The sequence below is a fragment of the Kogia breviceps genome, chromosome 13, assembly GCF_026419965.1.
Source record: "Kogia breviceps isolate mKogBre1 chromosome 13, mKogBre1 haplotype 1, whole genome shotgun sequence".
Classification (NCBI taxonomy): domain Eukaryota; kingdom Metazoa; phylum Chordata; class Mammalia; order Artiodactyla; family Physeteridae; genus Kogia; species Kogia breviceps.
The window spans coordinates 12,696,453-12,710,146 of record NC_081322.1 but is presented as its reverse complement, the minus strand read 5'-3'; the positions used below and the strand labels follow the sequence as shown (position 1 = coordinate 12,710,146).

General features: G+C 41.3%; 1 protein-coding gene across 2 annotated transcripts in view; it reads left to right on the top strand.

Annotated features, from left to right (window-relative positions):
• The window catches only part of ADGRB3 (adhesion G protein-coupled receptor B3), a 781,830-nt gene that overhangs the window by 353,543 nt on the left and 414,593 nt on the right, over window positions 1–13,694 (top strand). The gene's annotated exons all lie outside the window — the stretch shown is intronic.

Below are 13,694 nucleotides of genomic sequence, written 5' to 3'. Positions count from 1 at the left end.
TCAGGTCCTTTCTGTCTCTCTTCTCCTTCTGGGACCCCTATAATGTGATTGTTGGTGCATTTAATGTTGTCCCAAAGGTCTCTTAGGCTGTCTTCATTTCTTTTCATTCTTTTTTCATTATTCTGTTTTGTGGCAATGATTTCCACCATTCTGTCTTCCAGGCACTTATCCATTCTTCTGCCTCAGTTACTCTGCTATTGACTCCTTCTAGTGTATTTTTAATTCCAGTTATTGTATTGTTCATCTCTGTTTGTTCTTTAATTCTTCTAGGTCTTTGTTAAACATTTCTTGCATCTTTCAATCTTTGCCTCCATTCTTTTTCCAAAATTCTTGATCATCTTCACTATCATTATTCTGAATCCTTTTTCTGGAAGATTGCCTATCTATACTTCATTTAGTTGTTTTTCTGTGGTTTTACCTGATTCCTTCATCTGGGACATAATCCTGCTTTTTCATTTTTTCTCTCTTTCTGTGACTGTGGTTTTCATTCCACAGGCTGCAGGACTGTAGTTCTTGCTTCTGCTGTCTGCCCTCTGGTGGATGAGGCTACCTAAGAGGCTTGTGCAAGCTTCCTGATGGGAGGGACTGCTGGTGGGTAGAGCTGGGTGTTGCTCTGGTGGGCAGAGCTCAGTAAAACTTTAATCTACTTGTCTGTTTATGGGTGGGGCTGTGTTCCCTCCCTGTTTGTTGTTTGGCCTGAGGTGACCAAGTGCTGGAGCCTACAGGCTCTTTGGTGGAGCTAAGGGCTCACACCATTGAGTCCTTCCCAGAACTTCTGCTGCCAGTATCCTTATCCCCACAGTGAGCCACAGCCACCCCCTGCCTCTGCAGGAGACCCCCCAACAGTAGCAGGTAGGTCTGGTTCAGTCTCCTGTGGGGTCCCTACTCCCTCTCCCGGGTCCTGGTGCACGCAAGACTTTGTGTGTGCTCTCCAAAGTGGAGTCTCTGTTTCCCCCAGTCCTTTTGAAGTCCTGCAATCAAATCCAACTAGCCTTCAAAGTCTGATTCTCTGGGGATTCCTCCTCCCATTGCCAGACCCACAGGTTAGGAAGCCTGACGTGGGGCTGAAAACCTTCACTCCCGTGGGTGGACTTCTGTAGTATAATTGTTCTCCAGTTTGTGAGTTGCCCAACCAGCAGTTATAGGGTTTGATTTTATTGTGATTGCGCCCCTCCTACTGTCTTACTGCAGCTTCTCCTTTGTCTTTGGATGTGGGGTATCTTTTTTGTTGATTTCCAGTGTCTTCCTGTTGATGATTGTTCAGCAGTTAGTTGTGATTCTGCTGCTCTCCTAAGGAGTGAGTGCATGTCCTTCTACTCTGCCATCTTGAACCAATCTCCTATTACCAGTTTGAAAAATCAAAAATAATAATAGTAAAGACTACCATGAGGAATTCAGAAGCAAAGCGATTGAATTATTAAGTAGCCATAAAGATGGAAATGTAGGACTGAAATAATCACTAACAGAATAGAAATAATGGGAGAATAGGGTTGGGTGGATAAAATGAGATAGAGAAAAGATTGGAATTGTTGGTTAAGATTATATTTGTTTGGCCTCATAAGTCAAACAATGGAGAGTATATTTGATTTAATATGAAAATGGATGGATTTTATGATGGACTTTTTTTTTTTAGCAGAGAAGTGATATGTCCAGACATGTGAAAGGTAGGATAGTTTAGCTTGGGGAAAGACTCAGTAAAGCAAGTTAGGAGACTATGTAAAAGAGTGTGATGATAGGTATTGAAGACCTGTTCCAGGCTCGTTCTTGCCCAGAGGTAAAAAGGATAGATATGAGAAACATTACATAGCTAGTATTTAGAGGAACTAGAAATTGAAGATGAAAAATAAGGAGGGGAAAGAGTCACTGTGTCCACTTTTAATCTCTTTGCAGTAACACATAATAGCAACATTCTAATGCTATTTGCTATTTTTTACAGACAAATCAAATGATTCTAGGAAAGATCTGTCCAGTGTTCCTAAGTAGTAGATATTAGAACTACATTTAAATCCAGGTTTTATGGCTCCAACAGTTCTTTAAACATAATACACTAGTAAGATTTCCAGAGAGAATGCTTAGTAGGTAATTATTGAGTTTAATTTGCAACCTAAAGAGTTGTGGGTTTCAAATCAGATTTAATACCTCTGATTTTGATTTTGAAGAGAAACAATGAAGACTAGTTGAAAGGAAATAGCAGCATGAGGTGTTGGTATTTAAATAGGATACCCAACTTAAGGCCATATTTTTTTTAAAAAACATCTTTATTGGAGTATAACTGTTTTACGATAGTGTGTTAGTTTTTCCTTTACAACAAAGTAAATCAGTTATACATATACATATGTTCCCATATCTCTTCCCTCTTGTGTCACCCCCTCTCCCACCCTCCCTATCCCACCCCTCTAGGTGGTCACAAAGCACAGAGGTGATCTCCCTGTGCTATGCAGCAGCTTCCCACTAGCTATCTAATTTACATTTGGTAGTGTATATATGTCCCTGCCACTCTCTCACTTCGTCACAGCTTACCCTTCCCCCTCTCCATATCCTCAAGTCCATGCTCTAGTAAGTCTGTGTTTTATTCCCGTCCTACCACTAATTTTTTCATGACATTTTTTTTTTCTTAGAGTCCATATATATGTGTTAGCATACTGTATTTGTTTTTCTCCTTCTGACTTACTTCACTCTGTATGACTCCAGGTCTATCCACCTCATTACAAATAACTCAGTTTCATTTCTTTTTATGGCTGAGTAATATTCCATTGTATATATGTGCCACATCTTCTTTATCCATTCATCTGTTGATGGACACTTAGGTTGCTTCCATGTCCTGGCTATCATAAATAGAGCTGCAATGAACATTTTGGTACATGACTCTTTTTGAATTATGGTTTTCTCAGGGTATATGCCCAGTAGTGGGACTGCTGGGTCGTATGGTAGTTCTAGTTTTAGTTTTTTGAGGAACCTCCATACTGTTCTCCATAGTGGCTGTATCAATTTACATTTCCACCAGCAGTACAAGAGGGTTCCCTTTTCTGCACACCCTCTCCAGCATTTATTGTTTCTAGAGTTTTTGATGATGGCCAATCTGAGTGGTGTCAGATGATATCTCATTGTAGTTTTGATTTGCATTTCTCTAATGATTAATGATGTTGAGCATTCTTTCATGTGTTTGTTAGCAATCTGTATATCTTCTCTGGAGAAATGTCTATGTAGTTCTTCTGCCCATTTTTGGATTGGTTTGTTTGGTTTTTTGTTATTGAGCTGCATGAGTTGCTTATAAATTTTGGAGATTAATCCTTTGTCAGTTGCTTCATTTATAAATATTTTCTCCCATTCTGAGGGTTGTCTTTTGGTCTTGTTTATGGTATCCTTTGCTATGCAAAAGCTTTTAAGTGTCATTAGGTCCCATTTGTTTATTTTTGTTTTTATTTCCATTTCTCTAGGAGATGGGTCAAAAAGGATCTTGCTGTGATTTATGTCGTAGAGTGTTCTGCCTATGTTTTCCTCTAAGAGTTTGATAGTGTCTGGCCTTACATTTAGGTCTTTAACCCATTTTGAGTTTATTTTTGTGTGTGGTGTTAGGGAGTATTCTAATTTCATACTTTTACATGTAGCTGTCCAGTTTTCCAAGCACCACTTATTGAAGAGGCTGTCTTTTCTCCACTGTATATCCTTCCCTCCTTTATCAAAGATAAAGTGACCATATGTGTGTGGGTTTATCTCTGGGCTTTCTATCCTGTTCCATTGATCTATACTTCTGTTTTTGTGCCAGTACCATACTGTCTTGATTACTGTAGCTTGTAGTTTAGTCTGAAGTCAGGGAGACTGATTCCTCCAGCTCCATTTTTCGTTCTCAAGATTGCTTTGGCTATTCGGGGTCTTTTGTGTTTCCATACAAATTGTGAAATTTTTTGTTCTACTTCTGTAAAAAATGCCAGTGGTAATTTGATAGGGATAGCATTGAATCTGTAGATTGCTTTGGGTAGTAGAGTCATTTTCACAATGTTGATTCTTCCAATCCAAGAACATGGTATATTTCTCCACCTATTTGTATCATCTTTAATTTCTTTCATCAGTGTCTTATAGTTTTCTGCATACAAGTTTTTTGTCTCCTTAGGTAGCTTTATTCCTAGATAATTTATTCTTTTTGTTGCAGTGGTAAATGGGAGTGTTTTCTTAATTTCACTCTCAGATTTTTCATCATTAGTTTATAAGAATGCCAGAGATTTCTGTGCATTAATTTTGTATCCTGCAACTTTACCAAATTCATTGATTAGCTCTAGTAGTTTTCTGGTAGCATCCTTAGGATTCTCTATGTATAGTATCATGTCATCTGCAAACAGTGACAGCTTTACTTTTTCTTTTCCTATTTGGATCCCTTTTATTTCTTTTTCTTCTCTGATTGCTGTGGCTAGAACTTCCAAAACTATGTTGAATAAGAGTGGTGAGAGTGGGCAACCTTGTCTTGTTCCTGATCATAGTGGAAATGGTTTCAGTTTTTCACCAATGAGAATGATGCTGGCTGTGGGTTTGTCATATATGGCCTTTATTATTTTGAGGAAAGTTCCCTGTATGCCTACTTTCTGCAGGGTTTTTATCATAAATGAGTGTTGAATTTTGTCAAAAGCTTTCTCTGCATCTATTGAAATGACCATATGGTTTTTCTCCTTCAGTTTGTTGATATGGTGTATCACATTGATTGATTTGCATATATTAAAGAATCCTTGCATTCCTGGAATAAACCCCACTTGATCATGGTGTATGATCCTTTTAACGTGCTGTTGGATTCTGTTTGCTAATATTTTGTTGAGGATTTTTGCATCTATGTTCATCAGTGATATTGGCCTGTAGTTTTCTTTCTTTGTGACGTCTTTGTCTGGTTTTGGTATCAGGGTGATGGTGGCCTCATAGAATGAGTTTGGGAGTGTTCCTCCCTCTGCTATCTTTTGGAAGAGTTTGAAAAGGATAGGTGTTAGCTCTTCTCTAAATGTTTGATAGAATTTGCCTGTGAAGCCATCTGGTCCTGGGCTTTTGTTTGTTGGAAGATTTTTAATCACAGTTTCAATTTCAGTGCTTGTGATTGGTGTGTTCATATTTTCTATTTCTTCCTGGGTCAGTCTCGGCATGTTGTGCATTCCTAAGACTTTGTCCATTTCTTCCAGGTTGTCCATTTTATTGGCATACAGTTGCTTGTAGTAATCTCTAATAAACTTTTGTATTTCTGCAGTGTCAGTTGTTACATCTCCTTTTTCATTTCTAATTCTATTGAGTCTTCTCCTTTTTATTCTTTTTTTTTTTTTTAACTTTTTTTTTTTTTTTTTTTTTTTTTTTTTTTCGGTATGCAGGCCTCTCACTGCTGTGGCCTCTCCCGTTGCGGAGCACAGTCTCCGGATGCACAGGCTCAGCGGCCACGGCTCACGGGCCCAGCCGCTCCGCGGCATGTGGGATCTTCCCGGACCGGGGCACGAACCCGTGTCCCCTGCATCGGCAGGCGGACTCTCAAACACTGCGCCACCAGGGAAGCCCTCCTTTTTATTCTTGATGAGTCTGGCTAATGGTTTATCAATTTTATTTATCTTCTCAAAGAACCAGCTTTTAGTTTTATTGATCTTTGCTATTGTTGCCTTCATTTCTTTTTCATTTATTTCTGATCTGATCTTTTCTTTCCTTCTGCTAAATTTGTTTTTTTTGTTTTTGTTCTTCTTTCTCTAATTGCTTTAGGTGCAAAGTTAGGTTGTTTATTTGGAATGTTTCCTGTTTCTTAAGGTAGGACTGTATTACTACAAACTTCCCTCTTAGAACTGCTTTTGCTGAATCCCATACGTTTTGGGTCATCATGTCTCCATTGTCATTTGTTTCTAGGTATTTTTTTATTTCCACTTTGATTTCTTCGGTGATCAATTCATGATTAAGTAGTGTATTGTTTAGCTTCCATGTGTTTGTATTTTTTACTGATCTTTTCATGTAATTGATATCTAGTCTCATAGCATTGTGGTCGGAAAAGGTACTTGATATGATTTCAATTTTCTTAAATTTGCCAAGGCTAGATTTGTGACCCAATATATGATCGATCCTGGAGAATGTTCCATGAGCACTTGAGAAAAATGTGCATTCTGTTGTTTTTGGATGGAATTTCCTATAAATATCAATTAAGTCCATCTTGTGTAATGTATCATTTAAAGCTTGTGTTTCCTTATTTATTTTCATTTTGGATGATCTGTCCATTGGTGAAAGTGGGGTGTTAAAGTCCCCTACTATGATTGTGTTACTGTCGATTTCCCCTTTTAAGGCTGTTAGTATTTGCCTTATGTATTGAGGTGCTCCTATGTTGGGTGCATAAATATTTACAATTGTTATATCTTCTTCATGGATCGATCCCTTGATCATTATGTAGTGTCCTTCTTTGTCTCTTGTAATAGTTTTTATTTTAAAGTCTATTTTGTCTGATATGAGAATTGCTACTCCAGCTTTCTTCTGATTTCCATTTGCATGGAATATCTTTTTCTGTCCCCTTACTTTCAGTCTGTATGTGTCTCTAGGTTTGAAGTGGGTCTCTTGTAGACAGCATATATATGGGTCTTGTTTTTGTTTCCATTCAGCCAGTCTGTGTCTTTTGGTGGGAGCATTTAATCCATTTACATTTAAGGTAATTGTCGATATGTATGTTCCTATTACCATTTACTTAATTGTTTCAGGTTGTTCTTGTAGGTCTTTTCCTTCTCTTGTGTTTCTTGCCTAGAGAAGTTCCTTTAGCATTTGTTGTAGAGCTGGTTTGGTGGTGCTGAACTCTCTCAGCTTTTGCTTGTCTGTAAAGGTTTTAATTTCTCCATTAAATCTGAATGAGATCCTTGCTGGGTAGAGTAATCTTGGTTGTAGGTTTTTTTCCTTCATCACTTTAAATATGTCCTGCCACTCCCTTCTGGCTTGTAGAATTTCTGCTGAAAGATCAGATGTTAACCTTATGGGGATTCCCTTGTGTGTTATTTGTTGTTTTTCCCTTGCTGCTTTTAATATGTTTTCTTTGTATTTAATTTTTGACAGTTTGATTATCATGTGTCTTGGTGTGTTTATCCTTGGGTTTATCCTGTATGGGACTCTCTGTGCTTCCTGGACTTGATTGACTATTTCCTTTCCTATATTAGGGAAGTTTTCAACTATAATCTCTTCAAATATTTTCTCAGACCCTTTCTTTTTCTCTTCTTCTTCTGGGACCCCTATAATTCGAATGTTCATGCATTTAATGTTGTCCTAGAGGTCTCTGAGACTGTCCTCAGTTCTTTTCATTCTTTTTTCTTTCTTCTGCTCTGCAGTAGTTATTTCCACTATTTTATCTTCCAGGTCACTCATCCGTCTTTCTGGCTCAGTTATTCTGCTATTGATCCCATTTAGAGTATTTTTCATTTCACTTATTGTGTTGCTCATCGTTGCTTGCTTCCTCTTTATTTCTTCTAGGTCCTTGTTAACTGTTTCTTGCAATTTGTCTATTCTATTTCCAAGATTTTGAATCATCTTTACTATCATTATTTTGAATTGTTTTTCAGGTAGACTGCCTATTTCCTCTTCATTTGTTAGGTGTGGTGTGTTTTTATCTTGCTCCTTCCACTGCTCTGTGTTTTTCTGTCTTCTCATTTTGCTTATCTTAGTGTGTTTGGAGTCTCCTTTTTGCAGGCTGCAGGTTCATAGTTCCCGTTGTTTTTGGTGGCTGTCCCCAGTGGCTAAGGTTGGTTCAGTGGGTTGAGGAGGTTTCCTGGTTGGGGGAACTAGTGCCTCTGTTCTGGTGGATGAGGCTGGATCTTGTCTTTCTGGTGGGCAGGTCCACGTCTTGTGGTGTGTTTGGGGATGTTGGTAGCCTTATTATGATTTTAGGCAGCCTCTCTGCTAATGGATGGGGCTGTAGACCTGTCTTGCTCTTTGTTGGGAACAGGGTGTCCAGCACTGTTCGTTGCTGGTCCTTGAGTGAAGCTGGGTCTTGGTGTTGAGGTGGAGATCTCTCGGAGATTTTCGCCGTTTGATATTGCGTGTAGCTGGGAGGTCTCTTGTGGACCAGTGTCCTGAGTTTGGTTCTCCCACCTCAGAGACACAGCCCTTGTGCCTGACTGGGGCGCCAAGAGCCTTTAATCCACACGGCTCAAAATAAAAGGGAGAAAAAATAGAAAGGAAAGAAAAGGAAGGAAGGAAAGAAGGAAGGAAGGAAGGAGGGAGGGAGGGAAGGGAGGAAGGAAGGAAGAAAGGAAGGAAGAAATGAAGGATGGAAGAAATGAAGGAAGGAAGAAAGCAAGAAAGGAAGGAAAGCAGGAGGAGAGGAAGAAAGGGAGGAAGGAAGAAAGGAGGGAAGGAGGGAAGAAAGGAGGGAAGAAAGGAAGAAAGAAACGGAGAAGACAAAATAAAGTAGGATAAAGTATAGTTATTAAAATAAAAAATAATTATTAAGAAGAAAAATTTCTATTAAAAAAATACAGAAAAATGGGTCGGTCTAACCCTAGGACAAATGGTGAAAGCAAAGCTATGCAGACAAAATCTCACACAGCTGCACCCACATTCACACTCACAAAAAGAAAAAAAGGGGAAAATAATAGTATATCTTGCTCCCAAAGTCCACCTCCTCAACTTGGGATATTTCGCTGTGTATTCAGGTTTTCCACAGATGCAGGGCACTTCAAGTTGGTTGTGAATCTTTAATCTGCTGCTTCTGAGGCTGCTGGGAGAGACCTCCCCCTCTCCTCTTTGTTCACACAGCTCCTGGGGTTCAGCTTTTGACTTGGCCCCGCCTCTGCGTGTAGGTCGTCCGAGGGCGTCTGCCCTTCTCTCAGACAGGACGGGGTTAAAGGAGCAGCTGATTCGTGGTCTCTGGCTCACTCAGGCGCGGGGGAGGGAGGGGCACGGGTGCGGGGCGAGTCCGCGGCTGCAGAGGCCGACGTGACGCTGCACCAGCCTGAGGCGTGCCGCGCGTTCTCCCGGGGAAGCTGTACCTGGATCCCGGGACCCCGGCAGTGGCGGGCTGCACAGGCTCCCGGGAGGGCCGGTGTGGAGAGTGACCTGTGCTCACACACAGGCCTCTTGGTGGCAGCAGTAGCAACCTTAGCGTCCCACACCCGTCTCTGTTGTCCGCGCAGACAGCCGTGGCTCGTGCCCGTTTCTGGAGCTCCTTTACGCGGTGCTCTTAATCCCCTCTTCTTGCGCCCGAGGAGGCAAAGAGGCAAGAAAAAGTCTCTTGTCTCTTCGGCAGCTCCGCGCCCGCCTCTGGGGCTCCTTTAAGCGGCGCGCTTAATCCTCTCTCCTCGCGCCCAGGAAGCAAAGAGGGAAGAAAAGGTCTGTTGCCTCTTCGGCAGCTCCAGACTTCAACCGGACTCCCTCCCGGCCAGCCGTGGCACACTAAACCCTTCAGGCTGTGTTCACGCCGCCAACTCCAGACCTTTCCCTGGGATCCGACTGAAGCCTGAGCCTCAGCTCCCAGCCCCGCCCGCCCCGGCGAGGGAGCAGACAAACCTCTCGGCCTGGTGAGTGCTGGTCGGCACCGATCCTCTGCGGGAATCTCTCCGCTTTGCCCTCCGCACCTTGTGGCTGCGCTCTCCTCCGCGGCTCCGAAGCTTCCACCCAGCCACCCACAGTCTCCGCCCGCGAAGGGGCTCCTAGTGTGTGGAAACCTTTCCTCTTTCACGGCTCCCTCCCACTGGTGCAGGTCCCGTCCCTATTCTTTTGTCTCTGTTGTTTCTTTTTTCTCTTGCCCTACCCAGGTACGTGGGGAGTTTCTTGCCTTTTGGGAGGTCTGAGGTCTTCTGCCAGCGTTCGGTGGGTGTTCTATAGGAGAAGTTCCACGTGTAGATGTATTTCTGATGTCTCTGTGAGGAGGAAGGAGATCTCCGCGTCTTACTCTTCCGCCATCTTTAAGCCATCCTCTAGAGTTTTTTTTCCAGGCCATATTTTTGAGAGAGGGAAAGATTGAAAAAGAATGAAGATTGAAGAACAGGTGGGATTCAAAATCATAGAGGTTAACCGTAGGGTAAAATCATGGAGATGAAAATTAAGGATGCAAATAAAGGAACAGTGTGAAAATAGAGAAAGGTGAGGTGAGCAAACCCAATCTGAGCTCTATTTCTTCATGATCCAGAACAGTCCAGCAGATAAACATGGATTTGTTATTCTAGAAAAAGGTAGTGAAAGGGTAGTCACAAGGTAAGGACTCTTCTGATATGGAAGGAAGATCAAGAGACTGGAATTGTTTTCCACCTATATATGTCCTGGATCTGTCTTATCTGAACACCCTATATATTCTTCATAAATGCTACCAGTAGCCTATGCTAGTGTGTACAAACATTACAAGTATTGTTATGCCTTGGCTGGGTGCCTTCCACTGACAATGCCAGGAAGGATGCTAATTAGTGCCAATTGTGAGAGCTGGTGTTGTGGTCTGGGCACATCTGTCTCCAAAGATGAGGACTGAGAACAGTTCATTCCAGCTGTCAGATGGCAGTGATGTTATTAATTTACTACTGACTGCCACATTTGGTGCTGACCCAGACGTGAAAGACTGCCTTTCCTAGCTCTGATTAACTGAGCCATCCAAAGCCTTCTGTGTTATTGTTACTGCAGGCAGAAAACATGTCTGACTGTTGTATTCCTCAAGGTTCAAGTCCATGCTGTGATGCTTTTGTTTGCAAGGAAGGATGAATTTTCTCTACATGAGTTAGACCCTCACATACATGGGTAGGTGTTGCCAAAATAACAGATAGGGAGCTGAGTTGAGTAGTCAGACTAAGTTTACCTCGGCGACCGTTGCTGCACAACACACATCCCTAGCGGAGAACCGTCTGAGTGCTCCTTGGTTTTGAGCATCTCAGCTGTGGTTTGCATTGCCAGCACCAAACTGAACACTGAATTCTGTGACATTTTTTAAGGTAGACTTTATTAATTTCATTTCTCTTCAACATTTCACACTCCACCTGCTGAAGCAGACACTTTTGAGCCCAGAAGCTGCACTGTCTCTGTAGGTCAGGTAGTTGATTTATCTCATGCTGTTTGATACCAGTGTTTTCTATGGACTGTGTTGATGAACGGTTTAGGACGACTTCCAAGTGCGCCTAACTTAATCCCGTGACCTCACATGAGCTGAGAGGGACTCGTTCAATCATTTGTTCATTCATTCTTTGGTCCAAAATATTGAGTAAGTCTTCTAGGTACTGGAATGTAACAGTGAATAAAATATACAAAATCTCTTCTTTCACAAGTTCTAATGGGGGAAGCAGAAAAACAAATAAGCCAAAAGATAGATGCACAGTGGTAGGTAAGGTTGAGCACTAAGAAGAAAGGTGAGATTTTTTTTGAAAGGTGAGATACATAAATTAATACCTAAATAAATAGAAGGATAAGATCATTGATAATGACAACGATACCATTTTAGATAGGAAGTCAGATAAGACCTCTCTGAGGAAATGACAAAAAGCATGTGGATCTCTGTGGGAAGACTGTTCCAGGCAAAAGGAAAAGCACATGCAAAGGCCCTGAGACAGGCCTGTAGGAAATGTTGTTGAGGGAGATCAAAAAGACCAGAGTGACCAGAGCACAGTGAACCAGAGGGAAAGTGTTAGCAGTCTCCAGGAACCAGATCATCTAGGGCACACAGACCATGATGAAGTAGGGAGCTTTCCCGTGTGCAGTAGCTGTGCTGACTATGGTAGGCTTGTGAGCTCATTTGAATTTTTTTAAACGATTTTTAAAACTTTTAACCATATAGGCATATTTTTCAAGGCTTAGAAGATACACGAAAAATACTCTCTGATGTCTTCAATTACATAAATAATAAGTTGAAAAATTTAAATAAAAACCTAGGCAGCCCTGGCTCCAAAGCCCATTCCATCGTATTTTGACATAAAGCTCTAGTTAGAATATCGTAACTGAATTCACTCTACCAAACTTTTACAGTGCTGTGTTCTAAGGCTGTGAGGAAGGCAGGGAACCTACCCTCAAGGTTCAGAAAGACCACCCACAGAAGACATATAAGCAAATGATTATATTTAATTCAGTGTGATAGAGTGGTTGATGTATGTAAGAATTAAGAGACAGCACAGACAAGGAGTTGATTAACTCTGTTTAGATATTTAGAAAAACCAGGACTATTCGAGTGGTGTAGAAACATGAGACCACGTAAGGGAGGAGGTTAGCATATCCAGCGCAAAACTGGGATGTTATGGCACACATGACCTGAACAGGAAATTGCAAACAGTTATCACTAAATTAGAGGCAGGACTGAAGGTCAACCTGGTAGCACACATCGTCGTGGTGCACTAGCTGGCGTCTACTGGAGGTCAGCATCCTTTCTGATTGGCCAACACAGTGTCTGCATCTTGATTAAGATGGGCATTGAGACCACAGAGATAAGCAAGGACTAGATCACTGATGTCTCTCTCACCCATCCTCTGGCTTTAGTCAGGGGTTGATGGCTGCTACTGAGGCGAGACAGGAGAGAAATGAAATTATAAAATGGCAAGAAACAAACTCCCTATATATGTTATTTATTTATTTATTTTTTTTTTGTGCGGTATGCGGGCCTCTCACTGTTGTGGCCTCTCCCGTTGCGGAGCACAGGCTCCAGATGCGCAGGCCCAGCGGCCATGGCTCACGGGCCCAGCCGCTCCGCGGCACGTGGGATCCTCCCGGACCGGGGCACGAGCCCGTGTCCCCTGCATCGGCAGGCGGATTCTCAACCACTGCGCCACCAGGGAAGCCCCAATGTTATGTTTTTTTTAACGTAACACGATGGGAACAGAGAATGTCTCTGAAGATTTTTATTTTCCCAAAATATTTTTAGACAGAGCTTTAGAGACTAGAGAAAAGTTAAATATCTGAAGTGTCAAGATAGCACTTTTTAAAATCCATTTTAAAGAAAATTCCTAACTTTAGGATTCTCTCAGATTGACTGCCATACTTCAAAGGATTTGTTGGCACTTTCCTTAATGGGAAATTGATGATTATAGTTATTACACTTTAACCTTTCTAGTCCGGTCTTTCTCTGGTGTGTTAGTTCTTGGTTATTTCATGATCCTTTGATAAGTCGTCGTTATCATAAATTTAACAATGCAACGACAAAGACTAACCTTCTAGTAAACAAGTAAACGTATAACAGATCCGTGCTGTCAGTTTACCTTCTCTTTCCTTAACATTCTTCCACATGATAAGTTGCTTTTCTTCCCTTGGGCTGGAGGATAAGCAAATATGAAAACTGACAGAGTGTTTCCCTGGCCATCAAACTAATTTAAGCTTGCATCTCAATAGTTCATCCTGATGCTGAAGACCTAGCTGAGAGGTTTTTGTTGTTGTTTTTAAATAAAGCCAAAATAATCTAGCTTTCAGTCATTTTTGTCATAGTAGTTCTTTACAGTTTAACTAAATGTCTTTCTTAAGCTAAATGTCCTCGTGAAAACTCTTTTTTAGTTTTGCTGCTGTATAAAGATGACTTTATTTTAAGAGGTAAGGCAAAAATTATTAACCTCGGCTTGTTAATATAAAAGGATATTTTGAAGTGTTAATAATCTCCCATCTCTGCTCACACCTCACTGAACATTCTCCCCTGTTTACTACGTGCAAAACTATCTTTTATTTTTATTTCAATTAAAAATGTAAATTAACACATGCTTTCTGCGAAGTGTTAAATTATGTTTTCTGAAAACTAGAAAAGGCAAGTCCGTCAAGTCAGCCAAAGTGCA